This window comes from Macrotis lagotis, chromosome 1 (assembly GCF_037893015.1).
Source record: "Macrotis lagotis isolate mMagLag1 chromosome 1, bilby.v1.9.chrom.fasta, whole genome shotgun sequence".
Classification (NCBI taxonomy): Eukaryota; Metazoa; Chordata; class Mammalia; order Peramelemorphia; family Peramelidae; genus Macrotis; species Macrotis lagotis.
The window spans coordinates 503,409,728-503,434,996 of NC_133658.1; the positions used below are offsets into that span (position 1 = coordinate 503,409,728).

At 36.2% G+C, this 25,269-nt stretch overlaps 1 protein-coding gene across 3 annotated transcripts in view; it reads left to right on the forward strand.

Annotated features, from left to right (window-relative positions):
• TIAM1 (TIAM Rac1 associated GEF 1) overlaps window positions 1–25,269 on the forward strand; it is a 355,527-nt gene that overhangs the window by 151,628 nt on the left and 178,630 nt on the right. Inside the window, exon 1 of one of the 3 annotated variants that reach the window (XM_074214022.1) lies at window positions 15,258–15,429. The exons of the other annotated variants lie outside the window; for them this stretch is intronic. The gene's annotated coding sequence lies outside the window, so the exon portion shown is untranslated. Of the gene's footprint in view, window positions 1–15,257; window positions 15,430–25,269 lie in introns of those variants that run through there. 3 annotated transcript variants of the gene reach the window in all.

Genomic DNA, 25,269 nt, shown 5'->3' on the forward strand with positions numbered 1-25,269 from the left:
AGATTGGGGGAAAATTGTAAAACTCAAATAAATAAACAAATAAATAAAACTCAAATAAATAAAACCTTCTAAAATAAAAAATAAAGAAAAAAGAAGAATGGAGGGAATGGGATCAAAATACATGTTAAGAGATATATATCTTGGCAGGAAGGAGGCTTGCTTTCTCTTATAAGACAGGTTGGTGTGACTAGAGATGAGGAAGAGGGAAGAACAGGGATCTCCTGGTGAGTGCTGGAGGTTGTTTTTTTTTTTCAGTGAAGTATAATAATAAATCCATAGCTGAGATGGGTGGGGAAAGAGGTACTATGTGAGACTTGAGGATAGTTGAGAAAATTTGGAGTCACTATTGTGATGTTGCCCCCCAGCAGAAAGATGAGTATTAATTAGCCATATAAAAGAGTTATCTTCTGTCATTAGGGCCCAGCTGAGATCGTGTACCATGAGTTTTTAGTTCTCTAAATTAGCATGGTTTTGTGACGTGTGGATCAGGATGAAGGCAGAATAATACTGGAATAAATCTAGAGTGGGTTTTGGTTAGGTATAGTACAGTGATGGTGAAAGAGGGCAAGGAATTCTAGTGTAAGAGAACAGTTGAACTGATTTATCAAAGGGTTGAGATGAGAAAAGGGGCTTAGGAGGCCATAGTGAGTCTGAAGAATAAGGTTAAGAATTTTAAGAAATAGGCAGGGGTGGCTAGGTGGCGCAGTGGATGAAGCACCGGCCCTGGAGTCAGGAGTGCCTGAGTTCAAATCCAGTCTCAGACACTTATTATTACCTAGCTGTGTGGCCTTGGGCAAGCCACTTAACCCTGTTTGCCTTGCAAAAAAAAAAAGAAATAGGCAAGGATGGTGTGATTAAAAAATGTGATCATGTAAGGGAATTTCAGAGTTTATGATTATTTCAGTGGAATACTGTTGATGGCAAGTTCAAGGATATGTTTGAGGATATTTGTGCCTATTCATTTGAAGTGAAGACATAGGTTTTGAGAATTAAGTAGACTGAGTAATTGGAAAGTTAGGGTAAAACATATATATTGATGTCTAACAGGCATTGAACTTATTGAAGAAGGAAGGAGAATATCCTGGAAGTTAGTAAATAACAATCATCAAGATTTGACTATGATAGACCTCCAAGAAGGAGAAGTTCCAAGTAATGGTGGTAGAGAAAAGGTCTGAAAATTTCAGTGGAAAGCTAAGATGATTCATCTTCCCCATTGCAACCAGTGAGTGAGGTATGAGTGAAAGCACAGCCAATAATAGATCAGTTGGTCAGGTGTGTTATGACATTAGGAAGGCTCCAGGTCTCCCTGAATTCAAGAAGATAAAGAAGTGAGAAATGACAAAGTTTAAACTGAGAGGAATTATGTTAATTATGGAGCACAGTACGAGGGTTCAGATAGGGGGATATTGTGATCCTGTTGTTGAGGAGAATGGGAATAAGTAAGTAGGCAGTTTGGGATGGGGTTCAGAATCACTATTGGGATGGAGAGGACATAAAATATTGAGAATTTAGTAGTTATAGAAGAATGAGTGCAAACATAAATATCTACCTTTGTCAAAGAGGCTCAGTGACATCACATGGTAATGTCTTGACTTTCTCATGAACTGGATTTAAGTAAAGAAGACTTGCACAAAGTCACCAGCCTCACTCTCTTTCAGAGTCACTGAAGTCCAATGGCAAGACCTCACATTGCAATAAGTGCAATAAGTACAGCTTTGGTGCATCTGCTGAAGAGTTAGAAGGGAGCAGTAGGAGGTGATATTGGTCCAGTAATAGCCTCTGGAGTACTGTAGAAAGTCCTTGGTTAAAGACCTGATTTCTAAGATGAGTTTTCTGGGAATGCTAGGGCTTGCTGGGAAGATATACTCAGGAGGTGAGTGACAAAATTCTGGCATGACATAGGATTTGTGTGACTCCCTGAAAAGGACGTTGAGAGAAGACAAAACAAGGTGGTCCTTTAGTTAGTAAGTAAATTATCAGAGCTCCTATTTAAACCCTTGTCCCATGATTCCATAGTTGATGTTCTTGATATTACACCAGGGTTGCCATTTTTGTCATACATTTGAAACTTTACAAAATACTCACGTATTCACACAGTCCTATAACCAGAGCTCTGCCTCATGGTGCCAAAATTGGTGGGTACTGGAAGGCCATATGCTTCTTTAGCAGTGTACAAATAACTGAACTTAGCAGTTGTTAGTAATAATTGTGGTTAATAATTCCTCCACCCATATGTTCTACCCCCCCCCAGATTGCCTCTTTCACCCCTATCTCCCAATCCTGAGGAGAGTAGCCTTGCTATATCATAGAGGGTCTGCACATACAACTAATTTCTGTCTCCCCAACAACTCATTTTGTCTTTAAAAGTTAAGTCAAGGGCTTGGTTGTGTATTTTGACTGGGTATCTACAGAATCTTTGCTGTGATAAAATGGTTTACTGACTTTCTCACTATTGCTACCCTTTTTTTCTTTACCAAAATCCTACTTGAGATTCACATTTTAGAGTGTAGTGAAAACCCTTATTTATCAAAAACTCTGTTACTGGAGCATTAACTCATCTAGGTTCTATAAGAGTTTCAAGTACCAGACCTGTGAAGTATCATATTTGTCCAGGCACCAGTTCATTCAATGGTCTATAGTTAGTTGATTTTTTTGTCCACTACAACTTTAAAAAGTCCCCTGCTATTGTTGGGGACTCCAAAAGTCTTAGTGAAACTTTAAAATTTATTAAAGATTAAAGGTGTTGTTACCCATACTGAAGAGATCACAGAGCTTTGGAGTAATGAAATACTATGTAATACTGCTACTGAACTGACCAGAGAATTTAATTGTAAAAGTTCCATCTCTCCATTGTTTGCATAATTTCCTAATATATACTTTTTAGTTTCTGCATTAACTTGGTCTTCATTTTACGGGCCCCAAGTATTCCTTTCCTTCCTTTCACATGTATTTTTAGAAAAATTCTAAGATTTCAAAAGAGCAAATTAGAAAATATCTTGGGAATTTCAAATGATGGGGTAATTTTTTTTTCTGTAATATTATCTTCTGTAGCTTTGTGGGATGATGAGGAGTGGGGCAAGGTAGAATATGATGTGAGGGTGGAGTTGGTCTAAGATTTTGCATTCTGCCCAGGGAATAGCTATTCTTAAGTAAGTAGACAAAGTATACATATTTCCTTTGGCTTGTTAATGGATGACTTGACATGGAGGGCAAAATACAGTGTGCACATTTCAAGTCTACATGTCCAAAAAAGTGCAATTGAATAATTGAAGTTTAATTTTTTTAACCTCAGACCTCTGTTAATAATTTTCTCTAATCCATTGTTAGTTCCTCTGAAGCTTCTATGGAATCTCATGAAAAACCAAATTTTTAATTTTTGATGACAATCTGTTAACACACTGGTTCAAACTCTGGAATGCAAAATACCCCATGAAGTATGCACAGTTTTTTTCATGGAACCCTAATTTTCAGGCCTAACAGATTTTTAGTAGAGGTTCCTCCTGTACTCACATATATGACTTTGTCTCCAAAATAGTATCAGTTGAGATAAAAAAAGACAGTGTTAAAAGATAGGGGAAGTGTATTTTTTTCCCCAAAGTAATCAGGAAGACTAGCTTACTTCCTGTTTGTAATTTTTTTCTAGTAATTACATTTAACTTACTTTTTGATAAAATGTTAGCAGATTCAATGTCATTTTCCTGTCTTGAAAATCTTATACATTGTCAGAGAAAGGAACTATGTTTCTTGTGAAAATGTGGTAAGTAATAAGGAGGAAAAGGAGATTTAGGTGTACACATGCCTTACCAATCAATGGTCACAAACTAGTAAGTGTCAAAGATTTGAATTCAACTCACTGATGCCTTCAAATTCAGCCTTTCATCAAATGCTAAAGTGGCAATAGGACTTTTGTACCATAGTTAGGTAACATCATCTGTGGTGATGGTGGTAATATTATGAATAAAAATCAGTTATATTATGCTTCATTGCTAAAAATGTGATTAACAAGCAACAGTCACCTTGGAATTAGATGGGAATTATTATTGTTAATAATAATAATTATTATTATTATCTTTCAGGCTTTGAGTTGGCATAGTGGATAGAATATTGGACTTGGAATCAGGAGGAAAAAATCTGCCTCAAACCCTTACTAACTGTGTGAGCCTGGGGCTAGTCACTTAATCCTGTTTGCCTTAGTTCTTCTGTAAAAAATGAGCTGGAGAAAGAGATGGCAAGACATTCCAGTGTGTCTGTCAAGAAAACTCCAGAATAGATCAGTCAGACACACCTGAAAAATACCTTAACAACAGCAAATTATTATCATTCTTAAAACAAAAAAGTGATAATAAAATAATAGCTTGTATTGATATTTAGTATGTTGTGGTTTATAAAATGCTTTTTTTTCTTTTTTGGAGCCAATTGGGGTTAAGTGAATTGCCCAGGGTCACACAGCTAATAACTAAATATGTGAGGTCAAATTTGAACTCAAATCTTCCTGCCTCTAGGGCTGGTACTCTATCTACCTAGTTGCACTATCTAGTTGCCCCTAAGATGCTTTTTTCAAAACAAACTATAAGAACTTCCTCTCATATTGAAAAACTGAGATTACATGTGTTGGAGCTTCAATAGGACTCGAAGTCAGATCTTATGGTTCTAAGATATTAGATGATGAGATTTTAACCTTAAAAGAGTACTTACAGGGTATCTAGTCCAGTCTCCTCATTTTAAAGATGTAGAACCCAAGACTCCATGAGTTTAAATGACTTGCTCAGTTCACATAGACAAGAAATGTAGTTGTGAAATTCGAATCCTGGTTTTCAGATTCCAAATTCTATATATACTTTGTGACTTAAATGTTTCTTTTACTGTTAAAAAAAGTTTGATATGGAGGAAAACTTTGGAAGAGTCATAGATTTGCTCTTGTTAGCAATGGCCCTAATGGCCCCTCCTCGCACCCCCTTCCTTCTGCTGTCACAAGATCAGGTTCAGCCCTGGGGAACTTCAACACCTAGAGAGGGCATTGAGACTTTTCTAGCTCTCTCCAGCTACTTATGCCAATTTAGACCTGACTTGTTTTTAGGATCTCCCCGAAAGATTAATAGGTTCCTTCTAGAAAAATTACTCCAAATGAGACCAAACAATATTCAAGAAATATAAAGAAAACTTCAGTAATTACCTTTTTCCAGCACAGGACAAGTCAGATGTCAGAAGGGGATCCATTGGAAAAGTCAGCATGAGGAAAACAAGAAAATTTGCCAATGATGACAACTAAAGCTTCTATCACTGTGCCTGGAAACAGGAACTGGAGAGCTCAGATAATCAAAAAAACCCCCCACTATTTACAGAATACCTGCAAAAAATGAAACAAGATGCAAAATAAGGGGTAATGGAAGAAAGAATTAGAAGGATAATAAATATCTTAGAGTAAAAGGTGATAAATTCACTTTATTCAAGTAACAAATACTTTGTAAGTTAAAATAGGCCAATCATAAATAAGGGATTTCATAAGAAAAAAACACATTAGAACCAAATCAAAACACTGGAAAAAAGAGATTGCTCCTATCAGAAACAATTAACTTGGAAAGCAGGTCAAGGGCAGAAAAATCTAAGAATCAGTATGAACCAGCTAGAGGAAGTGAATGGAGTGTAGGTCTGAACCTGAAGTCATATCTGGTCTTGCTATTTTCCTATGTGATACTGGGCAAATTACTTAGCTTTTCTGTCTGACTCAGTTTGCTTAATTGTCAAAAAAAATACAAATAGTGAGGATAATAGTAGCACCTGTCTCCAAGTTTTATAGGATCAGATGAGGTATTTGTTTTTTAAAAGAGTTCTTAGCCCACTGTTTGCCACATAATATATAGTTAATATAATGCTTATTTCTCGCTTTCCTTTCCTCTGAAAAGAATGAACAAAAAAAATCCTGAATTCTATGGTTCATTAAATAGCAAATAAAACCACTGTTCTTTTGGAAGCAGAAGGAATGGTTAAAATAGAAAGAATATACTAATCATCCCCTGAAAGAAACTCCAAAATGAAAACTCAGAAATTTTATAGCCAAAATCCAAAGTTTCTAGGTCATAGTAAAAATACTGCAAGTAATTACAAAAGAAAGCATTTGATTACCAAAGAGTGACAGACAGGAAGGCTCACACAAGATTTGACAACTACCAATATAAAGGAGAGAAGTTTCATTCTTCAATGGTCAACATGTTTTGTATCCTCTCCTCATTCTCCTTCCCAGTGGTTCTGAATCTTCTGCTGCTAATGTACAAACTCCATCCCCCATCTCCATTAGAACCTCTCAACAATATTATGTCCCTTTCCAGTTCTACCCTCTTCTTTCACTGTGCTCTCTGGAATGCCTGCCCATCTTCTCATCTTTAACCTTATTCTTTTCCATTCTTCCATCCTCTGCCACTCACCAAGTGATGACCCTTTTTAATATTGGTTGCTTTCACTTACTCTTACCAATTTACCAGTTGGTCAAGGTATGGGAGATATTCTTTGCTTCCTTTTTGCCACTTCTTGTTTCTCCAGGGATACCACTGCTTTCCTTCATATTCTTGTTTCTCAATCCCTCTACAGCATTTGAGATTGTTGATCACTCTTTCCTTATGAATACTCTCTCTTATTTGTTTTTTTGTGACATTCCTCTCTCTGTTGATTCTTTTACCTGTCTTCTTCTCAGTTGGATTTTCATCCTTGTCACACCTAGTAATTGTGAGTGTGTCCTCCAAGACTGCCTTGGGCTATTCCTTCTTTTCTCCCTCTTCTTGCTCTGCAAGTGATATCATCACTTCTCATAGATTCAAATTTCTTCTCTATGCAAATGAATTACAGTTCTATAAATATCCTTTCCTGATCTCCTTCCTATGCTTTAATCTCACATTACCAATCACTTTTGAATATCTTGAATTGGTTGTCCTATTTATATTTCAAATTCAACATATCCCAAATAGAACTCATCTTTCCTTCCAATCTTCTTCTTCCTAACACTCTTATTATTGTTGAGGACAATTCTACCCATGTTGTCACCCAGGGTCAAAACCTCAATATCATGCTTGATTCATTGTTCTCATTTATTCCACATATTCAATCCTTTGTCAAATTTCGTCTCTTATATATTTAAACCATCTTTTGTACACGTTGTCATTTGTTTATTAACACAGTCAGCATCTTAGTCCAGGCCTTGATCATCTCTTACCTTGATTATTGCACCAGCCTCATGTTTATTCCTGCCTTATGTCTTTCCCACTTCATTCTAATTTCCATTCAAGTGCCAAAGTGATTTTGCAAATGCCCAGACTTAATCCTCTCAACTTCATCTTTCTACTCAGTAAACTCCAGTATAGGATAAAATTGTGAGTTCTCTGCTTTCTGTTTAAATCTCTTCATTACTTGGTCCCCTTCCTACCTTTCTAGTCTTCTTATAACCTTCTCTCCCTACTTCTAACATACTCTATGATCCAACTCCACTAAGTTTTTTTTTTTTTTTGCTATTCCTCACTCATTGGCACATCTACTACAGCCTTTTCACATTTCCCATGTCCGAAATGCTCTTCTTCTTCACCCAAGTCTGTTGACTTTTTTGAATGACTTCAAGATTCTGTTCAAATCTCATCTTCAGCAGGTGGTCCTTTTCTGTTTCTCTTCCCCTGCCCCTTCACCCTTCTTCCTTTTGGACTGCTACTACTACCTTTCTCTGAAATTATCTTCCATTCATGGCCCATATATATTTTATAAGCCATCATAATTTGCATATTGTCTCATCCATTAGAATGTGACTTACTAGCACAGTGGTTCTTTCTTCCTTGGAAAAATTATAGAGTTGGAGGAAATAGCCTTGCCAGCAATTACTGCTGAGGAATGGTCAACCATTTAAATTCAAATAGTCATTGCCAAAATTGGAAACTTTAATCATTTAGAACCCCTGTTCTGTAATGTGCTCAGGGAAAGAAAAACAAAGTATAAGAGGCAGTTACAAACTTTTAATCATGCAGTTGGCTCACCCAGGCAGATACACATTCTTGCTTCCATGCGCATGTAGTTGCTTTAGCTCCTACTGAGGAGGTAAGGGGAGAGGAGAGAATCTCCTCCCCTTTTTTTGGAAAATCCAAGAGAAAGTTGGCATTAGCTGTGTACTAGCAAAGAGGATGTTTGAAAAAAAAAGGCTAGAAGCTGTTTCTCTTCACTCCTTGGCTCACAGAGTGGGCAGCTCAGTCAACAATCCTCTTTGGTATGGCTCCTTCCCTCTCTACTCTAGAACAACGTGTTCTTCCTCCTGTAGCCAAAGCATGCATGCCCAGCTCTGTGGGAAACTTTCCAATCCAACCCCCTATTACACTCTGATGACTGAATTCAACTCAATAGTTATTTATTAAATGCTTACTTTGTCTATTCTAGACATATGGGGATACAATGTCAAAATTAATAAATGGTTCATACACTTTAGGAATTCATGTTTTCGTGAAAGGATATATTCAAGACAAATAGTTTTAAAATAAATCCAAAAATACATATAAAGTAATTCTAGGGAATGGGAGAGGCAAGACTAACAGTTGAAGGAGGGGATATGGAAAGGCCTCATAGAATGTGAGGGCTTCTAAGGGTGATAAAGCATTCTAGGTATGTGGAAATACTCTCCCTTCCTAGGGTTCTCATATAGCTCCCTTTGGGTATAGTGGCCACTTAGCTGAGTTACCAGGATCTGCTTGTTTCCACAGTCCAACTTTCTTCTCTGCTGCCAGAAGATACAGATTGCGGCTGCTTTCTTTCTTGGGTTTTTGTCTCTTTGTGTTTGCATTTGTCTGATGTTTGCCATTGAATACAATATCACCTACTGGTACAGTATCTTCTCTTTAAAGCTACATGAAAGATATGGAGGGAGGTGGCTAGAGGTGAGGAGAAAGAATTTTCTCTCATGGAAGGATTGGAAGTTTTCTTGATCTTATTTAAACCACTCAAAAATGGTTATTTTGTTTGCTCAACCAATTATATTGTTCTTTTCTTGACTAAGAGAAATATTTGCATCTCATAACAACATCAAGATATAGACATATCTTTATAATTGAACTTCTTTACCACCTTGATTACCTGCTGGACCTTCTGTGACTACCACCTGATCGGGGTCCTGGACCTTAGACTTTAGACCACTTCATCAACCTCATGAATAGAGATTTTTGGAAATATCAGTTTGTCAGCTGTTATGATAATGGATCTTAGAGGAAAAAGACTAGAAAATAGATCAATTAAGAGGTTATAGATTAAGGGGGGAGGAGTCAAGATGGCAACAAGAACTGATCTTGTCTTAGGTGCTCTCTCATAAATTTTCAAAACTAAGGACTCTAACTAAATTTTCGAGAGACAGAACCCACAGAGGGACCCAGTGAATCAGTTCTCCTACTCAGGGTAACCTGGAAAAGAGCAGAAAGGCTCTGCTCCCCGAGGTTGGAGGGGCAGCCCACCAGAGGGGTGGCCCGCCAGAGCAAAAGAACTTCAGTCTCCAGGAGGCAGCCCCAGGGCACTGGGAGCTGGGCTCACAGCAGCGGGGGAGTTTCCTGACCTTTGCCCCGGGGAGCACTGGGCACAAATTGGGGGAACAGCAGGGGACCTCTGCCAGAGCAAGCACATGAAGCCCAGCCCTCAGGGCACACAGCAAGCAGCATGGCCACCTCAGCCCAGATCCAGAAAACAAGCATACAGAGCCAGTAAGCAAGAGCCCCTAGGGCATGAGCCCATTGAACCTAAGGAGGGGAGTGAAGAGAGACTGCAGAGCTTTGCCCCAGGAACAGGATTCTGGGGCTCTGACCACATTCAGATCCTGATCACAGTCTAGGCCCCCCCATAGAACAGCAGGTCCCCCCCCCCCCACTTCAGCCCCGTGGTGGAGGGGGGCGCATATGGTCATTCACAGACCAGGAGGGAGGACAGAGCCTCACACACTGAGATCCTTGTGGGAGTGTCCCAAAAGCTCAAGAAGCACCCCCAAAACAAGCTTAGGCTGGGAAAATGAGCAAGCAGAGAAACAAGAGGAACACCATTGAGAAATATTTTGCATATGAGCCCAAGAAGGATCAAAGCACTCAGTTTGAAGATGAAGAAGCACAAGCTCCTGCATCTAAAGATTCCAAGAAAAACAGAAATTGGGCTCAGACTATGACAGAGCTCAAAAAAGACTTTGAAAATCAAATGAGGGAGTTAGAAGAAAAACTGGGAAAAGAAAGGAGAGAGATGCAGGAAAAACATGAAAATGAAGTCAGCAGCCTAGTCAAAGAAATCCAAAAAAATGCTGAAGAAAATAGCATGCTAAAAACCAGCTTAGGTCAAATGGATAAAACAGTTCAAAAAGTTATTGAGGAGAAGAATGCTTTCAAAAGCAAAATTGGCCAGATGGAAAAAGAGATAAGAAAACTCTGAGGAAAACAAATCCTTCAGACAAAGAATAGAACTCAGGGAGATTGATGAATCTACTAAAAAATCAGGACTCAATACTTCAAAACCAAAAAAATGAAAAAATTACAAGAAAATGTGAAACATCTTATTGAAAAAACAACTGATATGGAAAACAGATTTAGGAAAGATAATTTTTTAAAGGTTTTTGCAAGGCAAGTGGCTTGCCCAAGACCACACAGCTTAGGTAATTATTAAGTGTCTGTGACTGGATTTGAACCCAGGTACTCCTGACTACAAGGCCGGTGCTTTATCTACTATGCCACCTAGCCACCCCATTAGGAAAGATAATTTAAAAATTATTGGAATACCTGAAAGTCATGATCCTGAAAAGAGCCTTGACATCATTTTCAAAGAATTACTACAGAAAAATTGCCCTGATATCCTAGAAGCAGAGGGCAAAATAGAAATGGAGAGAATCCAGATCCCCCCAAGAAAGAGTTCCCAAAAAACAACCCCTAGGAATATTATAGCCAAGTTCCAGAACTTCCAAGTCAAAGAGAAAATATTACAAGCAGCCAGAAGGACACAATTCAAATATCATGGATCTGCAGTCAGGATCACATAGGACTTAGCAGCAACTACATTAAAAGCTCATAAGGTTTGGAATATAATATACCAGAAGGCAAAAGATCTTAGAATGCAACCAAGAATCAACTACCCAGCAAAACTGAATGTCCTCTTCTAGGGAAAAAGATGGACTTTCAATGAACCAGGGCAATTTCAAATGTTCCTGTTGGAATGGCCAGAGCTGAACAGAATGTTTGATCTTCAAATACAGGACTCAAGTGAAGCATAGAGATTGGAGGAGAAGGGGAAAATATGAGGGACTTAATGATGATGAACTGCATGTATTCCTGCATAGAAAAAAATGACACTGATAATACTCATGAACCTTCTCAGTTAATAGAGCAGGTAGAAGGAGATTTTATAGTTGAAGCACAGGAGAAAGCTGAATTTGAAGATAAAATATGGTGTAAAAATAGAGTCAATAGAAAAAAAGGGAAATGTAATGGGAGAAAGAAAAAGGAGAGGGGGAATAGGCCAAGATATTGTATATAATAAGATTTTTCTTTATTCCAATGAGCTATTGCAATGATATGGGGGGGGAAGGCAAAGGGGAATGAGGGAATCTTCGATCTCATCAGAGGTGGCTAGGAGAGGAAACAGTATATATACTCAGTGGGGTACAGATATCTGGAGTAAGAAGGAGAGGGGGGACAGGGGGAAGGGGTGGGAATGTGAGTGATGGAGGAGAGGATGGTCCATGGGGGGAAAGTGGTCAGATAAAACACATTTTCTTTTTTACTTCTTGCAAGGGCTGGGATTGGAAGGCCTGTCTGGGACCATAGGGCCAGGTAGATGCTGGGCCTAAGGGGTGGTATGGGGGTTCAGGGCCTCTTGCCCCCAGGGCCAGGGATCTGTCTTCTGTGTCACTCAGCTACCCTACAGCAGAGTCATAGTGAAAGGAGAGAGAAAATAGAGTACATGGTAGTGAAGAAATCTGAAAGGAGGGAGTTGCGATCAGCAATGGCAATGGTGGAAAAATATCGAAGTAACTTTTGTGATGGACTTATCATAAAGAATGTGATCCACCCATGACAGAGTTGTTGGTGTTGGAACAAAGACTCAAGCACATTTGTTATTATTATTATTATTATTGGGGGGGGTGCAGGGCAAATAGGGCTGGGTGGCCTGCCTGGGGTCACATATCGTTGGGTGTCTGAAGCCAGATTTAGACCCTGGTGCTCCTGGCTCAAGGGCCAATGCTCTGTCCACCACCCAGCCCCTCCCCCACTATTATTACTATTTTATTCTATTTTGGGTCTTTTTTTGTTCTTTTTTGGTTTTTGCAAGGCAGTGGGGTTGGGGTGGCTTGCATGTCACATGGCTGGGTGCTAGTTGGGTGTACGGAGCTGGATGTGGGCTTGGGTGCTTGTGGCTCCAGGGCTGGTGCTTCGTCCATTGCACCACCTGGCCAGACCTACAATTATTACTATTATTTTTTTTTTAATTTTAAGTTTTTTTCTCTCCCCTTTACTTTATTGCTCAAGTGAGTCTATATTTTTTGGGGGAGGGGTATTTTGTTTACTCTTAAACAAGAATATTTTATTAATTTATAAAAACATTATTTGTACAAAATGAGAATAAATATTAAATATTAAAAAAAAGAGGTTATAGCATTTGTCTAGGCAGGAGATGATGAGCACCTGAAATAGAATAGCATTGAAGAATAAGATTTGGTTTCAAGAGATCATGTAGAGTCACAGTAGTATATGGCATTTGAATAAGAAGGAAGAGTCAGCTTAATGTCAATAAATGAATGAATATATATTTGAAATGAAAAAGCATTTAAATTGATGGGAAATACTTTGTGTCAGACATTTTTCCAAGGACTGGGAATTCACTTAATGAAGTTGTGGTCAGGGACAAGTTTTTTTTGGCAAAAATGGTAAGTGGAGTCATGGGTAATTGATTGACAGAATATTTTATGTAGCAGTAATGTGTTGATTTGATTAATGTTCCTAGGTCTGGAGAAAATGAGGGGTGGGGAGGAGTTTGGAAGGGGGAAGCAAGACATGGAGATGGCGAAAGAAATGCCTAGTAAGTTTGAATTGGATTAGATATAATTAAACAATCCTCATTCAGGAGCTGAGAGCCTTCCAGAAGGTCTTTTAGGTACCAAATGCAGAGATGGAAATCATTCTCAGGAAGTTTACTCATTTTAGTAATTTTAGGAAAATTTTAGTGATTATATTCATCCAATCTTGTTCAGTTGTTTCAGTCATGTCTAACTGTTTGTGAACCCATTTGAGGTTTTCTTGGCAAAGATGCTAAAGTGGAGGCAGCTAGGTGACGCAGTGGATAGAGCACCAGCCCTGGAGTTAGGAGTACCTGAGTTCAAATCCGGCCTCAGACACTTAATTTAGTTATTTAGCTGTGTGGCCTTGGGCAAGCCACTTAACCCCATTGCCTTGCAAAAGAAAAAAAAGATGCTAAAGTGGTTTGCTATTTCTTTGTCCAGTCCATTTTACAGATGAAGAAACTGAGGCAAAAAGGTTTAAATGATTTGCTCAGGGTCACACATGACTAGTAAGTGTCTGAGACTGGATTTGCCTTCAAATCTTCCTTACTTAAAATCTGGAAAAGTTCAATCCATTACGTTGCTAATAGTGGCAGCTAGGTATAGCAGTAGATAGAGCACCAGCCCTGGAGTAAGAAGGACCTGAATTCAAATGTGATCTGAGACACTTGACACTTACTAGATATGTGATCGACCATCTCCAGTCATCCTTCATTCCTATCTGGCCACTGTACCAAGGTGACTCTGGAGGAGAAAGTGAGACTGGTGACTTAGCACAGCCTCCCTCACTCAAATCCAGTTCAAGCACATGTCATGCCATCACCTCCCTTTGAGAAGGAAGAACAAACAGCAACAATATCCATCACGCCATCTAGCTGCCCATCATGTAATATCAACTTATCCTTTTTTTCCAGCAGAACATATATGCTAATATATACTAGTTTTGTGAGTATTACATAACTGTTGGTTTGTCAGCTGTGACACTTTATGTTGCAAAGATCCCTTGATTTTGTTGTAGTAAGTATTCCTCAGATACAGATAATGTCTCTATGACTTAATAGAAAATTGTGTGAGTTGTTGAGGCCAAAAAATTAATCATTCCCTCCCTCATCTGGTGATGAACCTCTCCTAATTTAGCTGTGTTCCTTCGGTTGCCAAGCTTACTCTCCCCCTTCCTGTTTAGTAGGATTTGCTAGAACTTGTACTTTACTGCCATAGCCTTTGAAAACTCAGGTTCAACTCCACAATGAGGCATCAGAGAAGATCTTTACAGGAGGTATTAGGTGTTAATTATCTATTAATCTATCAGATTCATCTGTGAAGGGTGTAACTATGTCTGATGCAGTACCTTGTTTTTATTTTTACTTAAGTGTAGTTTCTTATGCTGCTGCGATCTATAAATCAAAGTTGCTCCAAGTGAGGCATTAAGAAATGATAGATTGTCATCCAATATCTGTGCTGGTGGAATCAGGACAATTGGATAGAGAGATAGCTAGTAGATGGCTCAATTAAGAGCACTGGTCTATGGAGTCAGGAAGCCTGCATTTCAAATATGTACTCAGATACTTAGAAGTTTTTGACCCTAGATAAGTCACTTAGCCTATTTCTGTCTGTTTCCTTGTCTCTAAAATGGGCATTATAATAGTACCTACTCAAGAGAATTTTGTGAGGATCAAATGCAATAGTATCTGCAAAGCATTTAGCCCATAGCTGGCACACAGTTTCCTTCTTATTGGAAATATTTTTGTAAAACTTGTTAACTCTTTAAGCAGCAAATCTAGTTTCCTTTATTTCTGCATACATTATAATGAAAAGATTCAAATTAATATCTGATCCTTGTTTTTAATATTTCATTTTTAATATCCTTTATCAGCAGAATGTTATATTGATTGGCCAAGTTGTCTGTCTTCTAAGGAATTTAGAACTTTTTATTTTCTAAAATCATACTATAAACTTTGCTGCTTTATTGTTCCCTCAAAATTTGCTCTTTGCCTATGTTTTTGACTATAGCTGTCACACTCTATGAGAAAGTAAGGTTTTATGTAAAATGTATAAATAAGAACCTGGTAGGAGTCTCCTAATAGATAAGAGGAGCTGGGGGATAAGACCTGGCTAATGCCAGGAGCCTGAATTCTCCTAGGTGAGAATGCCTAAGGGGAAAAACTGAAAGAGGCGGAGAAGAGGGAGGTGGGAGGTGGTGGTGGGTGGAGAAGAGAAACAGTCTTTCCAACACACCCAAATGACCAGATTCATCATTGCATGAAACTTAATGAGTTACACCCACTCCCTCTGCCAGAAGCTAAGGGAAAGACTTGAGCTTCCTCATTTGTGTTACTGAATGTAAGAGAGCATGTGAAATGAGCCAGTTGGGAAAATGTACTTCTTGCTGATCTGTGGTAAGCTTCTTTTATTCTTTCCATGGAACGATTTCTAATCCAGACTTTGAGTTACAGGGAATAGCCACAGGGTACTTGGGGAGTTTAGATAAAAGTGACCTTGCCTAGGGAGGAGAACCATAGCTGCAATTGCAAGCATGTAGTAACCACCAGAAGCTTAACTGAAAGAATTTTATTTGTTCCTTTTTTAGTCTAATGCCATTTATTTATGGATTTATATGGTATATAGTAGGATTTGGATTTTTAAAGTCTTTTTACCTTTTTTTTTTGTTCTGTCCTTGAGGCATGGTCTTGAATACAACCTCAAATAGTATTGAATGCATTCTTCTTCATAGGGAGAATGTATGGAGGGTCACATTACATCTTAAATATTGTGTCCTTTACCCAGCTGTCTACCTTCATTTCAGTAATTACAGGTTATTGTTGTTGAAAATGAACTCTGTGGACAGCTTCAATTCAAACTGGGAAAAAGATTGCAAGGAAAAATCAGAAAGACTTTGTTTTAGAGCCATCACAATTGGGGTTTGGATATAGAACTCATTTGGAGTGCGCAGATTCCTGAAAAAAATTTAAATCATAGAAGGTTTTGACTCACATTCTTGTCTATTGAGATTTTATTTTCTGTAGCTATTAACCAAGCTCCTTGTTTAAAAAAAAAATCAGTTGTGTGGGTGGCAGTTTTTCTTAGGCTTTGATTGCTTAATTCTACTTTTGTGAAAATGGAAGTTTGCATGCAGGGCAGTAACTGAAATGATTGTAAAGGAAAGTCAGTCTATACATTGGGAGAATAAACTTAACTGAAGGCAAAGAAAGAATCCAGCACTTATCTTTTTACATTTTAGTTTGAACTTTTGGTTATTGCTTATTTTATTGACTGTGGCTGCTCCTTCTTTTTTCTTCTTTATTATATACTGCAGGCATCAGGTGGTCAAAAAGTGTCTCTTAGTTTTCATTTTTCTTCATTTCACAATTGACATGTTAGCAGTAAAATAAAACAGTCCCTTATGAGTGTTTTTAAAACTCATTTTTAGTTATACTATAAACACATAGTTGTGAGAAATATAGGAGACTTCTAAGAACATAACGATGTTTCTTCTCCTGAGACCTGTTGGATCAGTAGGATGATTATGTTGTGTGTTATGATACATGCACAAGACCAGACCTCATCTCCATTCATTACCCATATAAAAGCCCCAAAAGTAAAAGTACTTTTACAATTCACTTAGATTTAAAACATTATTAAATTTGACCTTGTGGTAGTTTTGTAAAATGAATAGACTTGCTTAACTGGAACAATAATCTTTGAATAATGAGGGATAAATAATTATTCATAGGTTAGACCTCAGACTGGAGAGAACTAAAAATATGATTAATTCTTTGTATGATATAATAGAGTTGGGAAAAGTTATTGTACAATGATTTACATCATAATTAGACCATTAAGGATTTGTCTACTCTCCTTCAACCTCAAACAAATTTATTTTTCTAGTAAATATCTGGGTTTTGAGCTAGCCTATTGTGTCTTGATTATGCCTAATCATCACAATTGCCTTTCTTTAGTTTAATATGCCACTTTATATTCAAGATTATTTTTTAAAATATTTTAAAATGAAGAACTTATTCCCTTTGCTTCAAGGAGAAAGTTGTTACTGTAGTTACTATATTTGTCTCTTCTATAGAAATTTTTAGTTTTATAAACATTTATTTTCTTTATTCATATTTATCAAAAATTCAGTTTTAGTATCATTGTATTTTATGCCTAACTTACTGTCATTGTTTTAGAAAATTCTTTCTAAGATTGAAATAAAAATTTCTGGTGATTATATGTGAATTATAGATATTTTCAGTCCATTCCATTTTACAAATTTACCTTGCAGAATGGCAAAACAAATTTTGTAAAATGACTGTGGGAGATTTTTTTTTAATATCTAATGCATAAGGTTTGAGTTTTAAAAATTCACAAAATAACACAGAAAACCTTCTCTGCTCCTTTTAAAAAAATATATACTGCTCTTAGAATATCCTGCTGCCCCAAGAGATTGGTGAATGGGTTTTTCCTTCAGTATCCTGACTCTTCTCAGTCCCTTCCGACTTCATGTTCTAATTGAGTTGAAGTAGGTTGTCTCCTTGAAAAGAAGGTATTGTGAAGTGGGAGTGGGGGTGGGGGGGAAGTTATAAGAGATCATTGAATAAAATTACAGTACTTTTCTATACAGTAACCCCAGTGTATACAGTATATGAAATGTGTGTACAGTAACCCCATGCATAGGAATTACAAAAACACAAGACTCTAATTGGAAAGAGCCATTGAGAATGGTCTAAGTAGGGAATAGCCCTGCCCTTGAGATTACAAAATAAAAGATCTCAAGCCTTTAGCATCATCCAAGAAGGGCATGTAAGAAGTAGAAGACTATATTGAATAAAAGCTCCCTGGTTATTTTCCCTTTAGCTAAACTGTCAGTCCAGCTGGCATCCCCATATTCCCAATTTTGGATTACAAGGGTACTCAGTCTTCAAGATCATTTCAGTAATGGTGACCCTAATATCATTGGCTTTATAAAAGGTTTTAGTCACTGGTAGTACACTCTTTTAAAGAAAAAACAAAAAATAAAAACAAGAAATTTAGTGAATAGTAAAGTATTTGTCAAAATAAATACCCCTTTTCCTTTTCACTTATTTCTCCAGTCATTCTTTAAGTAGTGAAATTACTACCTTCATTTTTAGAATTCTCTTCTTTTTCTAATAGAATATTGTTATTAATGTAGTCTTTCAGATGGCTACTTTTTTTCTCTTGAGCCCTGATTTCATTTTTTTATTCCTTCATTCAACATTTTATTATCTTTTCATTCAACATTCAGTACTTACCTTTCCCTTCTTGCTTCATTTGTATTTATCTATCTTGCTTATGGAAAGAAGACATACTCTGAAAAATTTTCCTCAAAAATATTATCCTTAGTATGTAATCTATCATGAAAACACTTCAGTTTTCCAACATCTCTTCAGTTGTTTGTCTGCTAATGACTTTTTTGATGTCCATTTTCCCACCTGCTTTTGGTGTAATGAACCATTTGTGAAGGTCATGGAGAAAAAATTCTAAGTTTTGTTTTTATCTGTTGCCTATATACTTAAAAATTTTTTTTATCCAACTCTACTTATATATTACATTAATTTTCAAATATGTTCTTCCCTTTTCCCTTACCCAGTGAACCTCATAATAAAGATTTAAGAAGAAAGAAAAAAAGAACAGTTTAGAAAAACTAGCCATCACGTTGACTATGTCTGACAATGACTATTTTTTCTTAGTTTAGATTGTTGAACTCTTACCTATGATTTAGAGGTTAAATGATTTTCCCAGAGTCACATAGCCAGTATATTTCACAGGCAGAACTTCAAAACTTCCTGGCTCTAACTCAGGCTCATTTTCCTAACAAATGGACGAAGTTAGAAGTGGGAAGGCATGTATGTGTTACTTTGTTAGATTGTATTATCAAAACTGTTGTTTTGCTAAAGAGTGTATGCCTTGCATTTCTTAGATATGGCACATCCTTGAGCCAGAATTGGTTTGATCATTTTGAGATGCTGTGGCAAGTAAGAAAGCAGTGACTAGGCAACAGCAGTCTTTGTGGGGCTATTTTTGAGTGAGATTAACTGGAGGAAAATATTTTTGACAAGAAGTTTGTGACATTGCTTTTTATTTCTATTTTTAAAAAAAGCATTATAGAACAATGTTCACTGATATTTTGGATGTGTCAGAAAAAAGCAAGCACATTGTATGACTATCCATGGCAGACTCATGGGAGGATGTAGGTAAAAGTCTCATAGATAATAAGCATGGGATATTTGAGTATTATTATATATTGAAGTACCAGGAACAGACATTTTTTAAACGCCATGAAAGTTATTTGCAGGGGCGGCTAGGTGTTGTAGTGGATAAAGCACCAGCCCTGGAGTCAGGAGTACCTGGGTTCAAATCCGGTCTCAGACACTTAATAATTACCTAGCTGTGTGGCCTTGGGCAAGCCACTTAACCCTATTTGCCTTGCAAAAACCTAAAAAAAAAGTTATTTGAACCAGTATTTGTATGAACATTGTTTGCATCAGCATAGTTGATGAGAATGAAGTGACAGAGAAATTTTACAAAGAGCTTGATAAGACCCTCTAAATTAAATCATCACACACTCTGATACTTAGTGACTTTGATATAAAAGTAGAAAAAGGATGAGAAAAAATCCATGGGAAAACCTGATTATGTAAGAAGACATAAGAGTGGCCAAAGATATGTGACACAGGAACCTCATGCCTTTATGTATTGAATTCTTTCTTTGAAAAAAAGAATTGGTAGGCACTAAACATACAAGTGCAAAATAACATCATAAAGAATGAAATAGATATGAGAATAGACTTGTTATTAACATGGGAGTTATCATTGAATTAGCTGCATTTGTATAATGAGACCATTAATGCATAAAAACTAAGATCAGAATTAGTAAAAAAAAAAATGAGGAACAATAATGAGAAAATTATATGGTCTTCAGTTGAAATAACAACTAAACAATCGCCAATCAAAAATGGATAGTAGAACAGAAAAGGTATTGACAACCCCTATAGTACTTTTATTTAAAAGATTAGCCATGTACATTTTTTCTTTAATCTTTTTATAGATCATTTATATTGTAAATTGTCATTTACAATAATGTAAATTAGTTGCCACAACAAGGAAAGACCAAAAGAGCCCAGAAAGCACTTAGCAAGCCTCTGACTTATTTCCCAGAAAGAGGGTTACCAAAGGCACAAGGTTAGAATGTAAACTCATTTGTAAAAATCTTACAAAGAGGAATGATGCACGACTATGAGCAAAATCAGCTTATAAAGCAGAAAAAGGCAGTGGAGAGTAAAATCAGTTTAAAGAAAACCTTGGCAAGACATTCAACTAAGAAAAGTAATCTGATGGGCATTTAAGTATCAAAGTGGAAAGAGGACAACAAACAAGAAAATGGAGAAGATTTTAGAAAGTCAATATTATTACTTGTTTCTTCCAACAAAGACAGTGGAATCATCGCACCTGGATCCTAGCACTTGTGCTTAAAGGGATGTTAGAAATGGTACTAATAAATATAAACATGGGAGAAAAAGCAGCTGAATTGGACCATAATATAGACATCCATGATGAAGGTTTGAGGGGGTTCAGGGATCAGTACTCATTTGAGGAAAGAATTCTCAGAGTTAATAATAATACATCCAAAACCCACTGAGAGAACATCTGTAATGAGAAGTGTACATTTCTCTCTTCTACATAAAATCTTTGTCAGGGTCTCTTTATAAATCAAGAACATCTTCACTAAGGACATTAGACAAGAACAAGTGACTTTGCAAATTATGTGCTACAATGGATCTTATCTTTATTGTTACACAACTAATTGAATATAATAGAGTAGGAGAACCCTTTGTTCCTATTATTTGTTGATTATGAAAAGGTATTTGTTTCATTCGAACAAAATGCTTCCTTACAGGCCCTTTTCTTTTGTGTGTGTATGATTCAGTTCAGTTCAGATTATTTCATTTTTTAATTCTAAATTTAAGGAACACTAAAAAAGTAATACAGAAAAAGAGGGTTTTACATGAAACACAAAATCTTATTTAAAATGTGTTTCTGCATACACATACAGATATATATTTACTTCTCTATTGATATATGTATTTACATCAATTCAACATGTTGTTTTTTTAAATAATGCCTTGCTGGTCTGTGTTTCCTTCAGAATTTTATTCTGAAGTCCTTTGTAAATAAGAGCATTTCTAGAGCACTTCATCATCCACAGAAATTCCTTTTCAACTTGAACACTGAGATAATGTGTCCTCCGTGATCCTGGCAGACAACTTCAATCGGCATACATCTCCCTGATTTTAGCCTTGCCTGATGTTTATGATTAGAGTATTGAACAAGATCATTCTTGTTATTTTTCAGGGGAACTTGAATAATTTTAATGTATGTATGAGAAATACCTTTTTGAAAAGATTGCTGTAAGGTGATATTTTTTTTAGGTGAATCAAATGCCTTTTCATAATCAACAATAAGGTGCAGTGGAATCTTATATTCTCAGTTATCTTTTGGATAGATGTGAATTGGTAATTATGTAGTTCATTGTAGAATATCATTTGTTTCATTCATTGCAGAATATCACTGCTTTTCCCCCTATTTCATTCTTAGTGAGCATTGATGACTCTCATTGATTTTGATTAAATAGAGTAATTACATAGATTTCTCATTACTGATGGTCTCAGGGTCCTTTTTATTATATTAATAACTTTTAAGATTTTTTCGTATGCCTTTGGTAATTTTATTTTTCCCTTCAGATTTCTTGGATATTGATTCTTCAGCATTCATGTAACTGTTTCATCTCCATCACAGATTTCCTTTATATATCTTCATCACAGAGTTCTTTTAGATATATTTGGTCCAGTCCAGCTGCTTTTCCCATCTTTATTCTCATCTGAGTTATTTTCATCTTCCTTTTGAGCATATCTTAACTGTGATGTTAGGGTTCAGATGTGATTGTTGCACTGCATTTGATGGAGAAACCTTTGGTAATACTATTTGTTTTTGTTTGTTTGTTTTTTGCAAGGCAGTGGGGTTAAGTGACTTGCCCAAGGTCACATAGCTAGGTAATTATTAAGAGACTGAGGTCGGATTTGAACTCACGTCCTCCTGACTCCAGGGCCAGTGCTCTATCCACTGTGCCACCTAGTTGCTCCATTTTCTTATTTATTATCCACTTTTAATTTTTTGTCTTTGAATGTCTTTTATATTATTTTGCTTGGTTGGATCTCTTGTCAAAGGTTTTCTTTAAAGTGATTTTACTCTCCAATTTCTCTTTGATTTATAAGATCATACTACTCATAATTATATCATCCATCTTTATAAGGTTTTACAAACAGTTTTATAGTCTAATCTGGTTTTGACTTTGTCAAGTAAATCTTGTTTGCCTTTTGATTCTTTAAAGCACTTTTTAGGCTCTTTATTGTTGCAGTTGGTTTATGTTGATTTAATTTTTGAATAGAATCATTGTAATTAGTGTCAATGTCAATGTAGTGTTCATTTCACATTGCTATTTATTTAAATTGTTCAATATTAGGTTGTTTTAATTGTATGCCATAATTTTTCTCATTATTAGTCTTGTGCTTTTTAAACCTACTTTAATCTGATAAATTGATGGTATGACTGCAGACAACAGACTCAGAAATAATTCCACATCAATAATGTCTTTTTCTGTCTGTCAAGAGAAAAATCTATTTAACTTTTTGCATTGACATTTGGCAATCTCCATGTCCATTACAGAACCGTTCTTTTCTTAATAAATATATTCATGTTGCAAACATGTGAGATGTCTTTATAATCTAAAAATCTTTGGTGTCATTCATTTCTTTTGTGTATAACTGTTATATATTTTGTTTGACAATGCATATTTGTTTCAAGAATTGTAAATGTTTGTTAATTAGAAGAAAAATTAGGGTTTTTGATAGTCTAAACACTGTATGGGATCTCTCCCATCACTGCCACTCATTGCCAAATGGAAGAATTGGAGAAGTCCATATTGTATTTGTCTTAGTTTCATTTGTCACCACATCCAAAAAACTTCATTACCAATTGGCCAGCCAATGGGGTAATATGCCTTTCCATACTTAGTAATTCTTGGAAAACAGATTTGTTTTGTTTAGGTTACATTCCAGGCTTTACCAGCATGGTATAATCCACCAGAATTCATGTCTTCTGGCATACTCTTTTAGAACTGCTCTCCTCCATACTGTGATGATACAATTAAATTAACATAAATAAATAAATACACATAAATGCTTAAAAGTTTTTTCATCCATAGTGATGAGAGATTAAAACAATATGGAGACAGCTATTCCAAGTGATTATATATAACCTTTCCTTTGATGCTAAATCACCTAATGAAGTTATAGTGTGAACATTGGCTAAATTGCTAATCTCTTAGAATTTCACTTTCTTCTCTTAATGTAAGTAATTATACTTACCCAAAATTATTTAATCAGTTTGTTTGACTAAAATGACAATGTTTTGAAATAAATGGGGCTGTAAATTAAAAAAAAATCATTCATCTTAAATATACTTAAGGTTCCTCCTTTGAACTATCCCATTCAGCTTTAATAGGTATATGAGACTGTTGCTTTGATTTGTTTCTTAATATTAAAAAAGTATCAGGTATTTGATATGTTCAGATACCCTCTAGCTGGAAGATTTTCTTAGATCTCGTCTAGTCTTCTCATCACAAGGTTAACTGATATACCGGGAGGTTGTAATTTGTCCAAATTCACAAAGTTAGTAAATATCAGAATTGGGATTTCAACTAAATCCTCTGACAATGCAGACCTTTTTATAAAGTACTATCTCAAGTGTGCTAATTTTTGGAGAATTTGAACCATACAGTAACATAATTAGGCTTATATAAAAAGTAGAATCCCCCAATTTGGAGCTATTCAAGCAGATACAGTGATGAAGTCTTAGCTATAGGTATGAGATTAGTTATATATCCTCTGTAGTCTTTGTGATTCTGGGTTGATCATCCAATTTTTCAGATCATGATTGAAAGTTAAATGGCTCTCATTATTCTTAGGATAAAGATTAAACTGCCCTTCCTTAGTATTAAATGTCTTCTATAGTATGGTCAGCATCTGACTTGTCTTAAATTATGTCATACAAATGAGATAAGATCTTGAAAGTTATTTGTAATGTTGATGGGCAGTGTAAGTAAAGATTATTAAAATTATTAGCTTCATTATTACCTCCTTTGCCATATGCAAATGTTCCCTCTTACTACTGCCTATTTGAATTTTTTTTTAATTGTTCCAAGTCTACCGCTTTTTTGATTCCTTTCTTAGGTAACTTCCAAAGCATAGTTGTTTCCTATATTAGACTTTTCCTGATCACCCCAACTCCCCAGTTTTCCTTTTTTCCTTCTTGAAATCACTTTGTATTTGCCATTGTTTGTATTTTGACAGCTAGGTTGGTAGAAGTCCTGACGTCAGATTTGGCCTTAGAAATTTCTTAGCTGAGTGACCCTGGGCAAGTCGTTTAAACTGCTTGCCTTAGTTTCCTCATCTGTAAAATGAGGTTAATAATGACACTTGCCTCAGAGGATTGTTGTAAGGATAAAATGAGTGTTTATTCTGACCTGGATATCTGTCTGTCAGTCAATCTATCTAATGATATTTAAATGTTAGTTATTACTATTATTATTATTATTATTATTATTATTATTTACTTGTGTATATATTTGAACATTAAAATTAAAGCACAAATCAAAAGAATTCCTTGCTTTTCTTCATAATAAAACCTTAAGTTTGAACCATTGGATTGGTAAATTTATCAGTTCTAATGACCAACAAGTTAGACATATTAACTCTGAGGAAGACTCAGCTTAGCTTCTTTCCCGGGCTTTTTCTGGTTTTTAAAAACTGCTAAGGGGGGGTGGCTAGGTGGCTCAGTAGATAGAGCAACAGCCCTGGAGTCAGGAGTACCTGAGTTCAAATCCGACCTCAGACACTTAATAATTACCTAGCTGTGTGGCCTTGGGCAAGCCACTTAACTCCATTTGCCTTGCAAAAAACCTAAAAAACAAAACAAAACAAAAAACAACTGCTAAGGTGTTCCTTTCCCTAATCCCATACCCACAAATTGCCTTACATATACTTTATATATACCTATCCATGTACGTATCTTCTCAGATGGAATTAAAATCCTCAAGGACTAGAACTATATTACTTTTTTCCTTTGTATTCTCAGCTTTTAGAGAATTGTCTAAAATATAATAGGTGTTT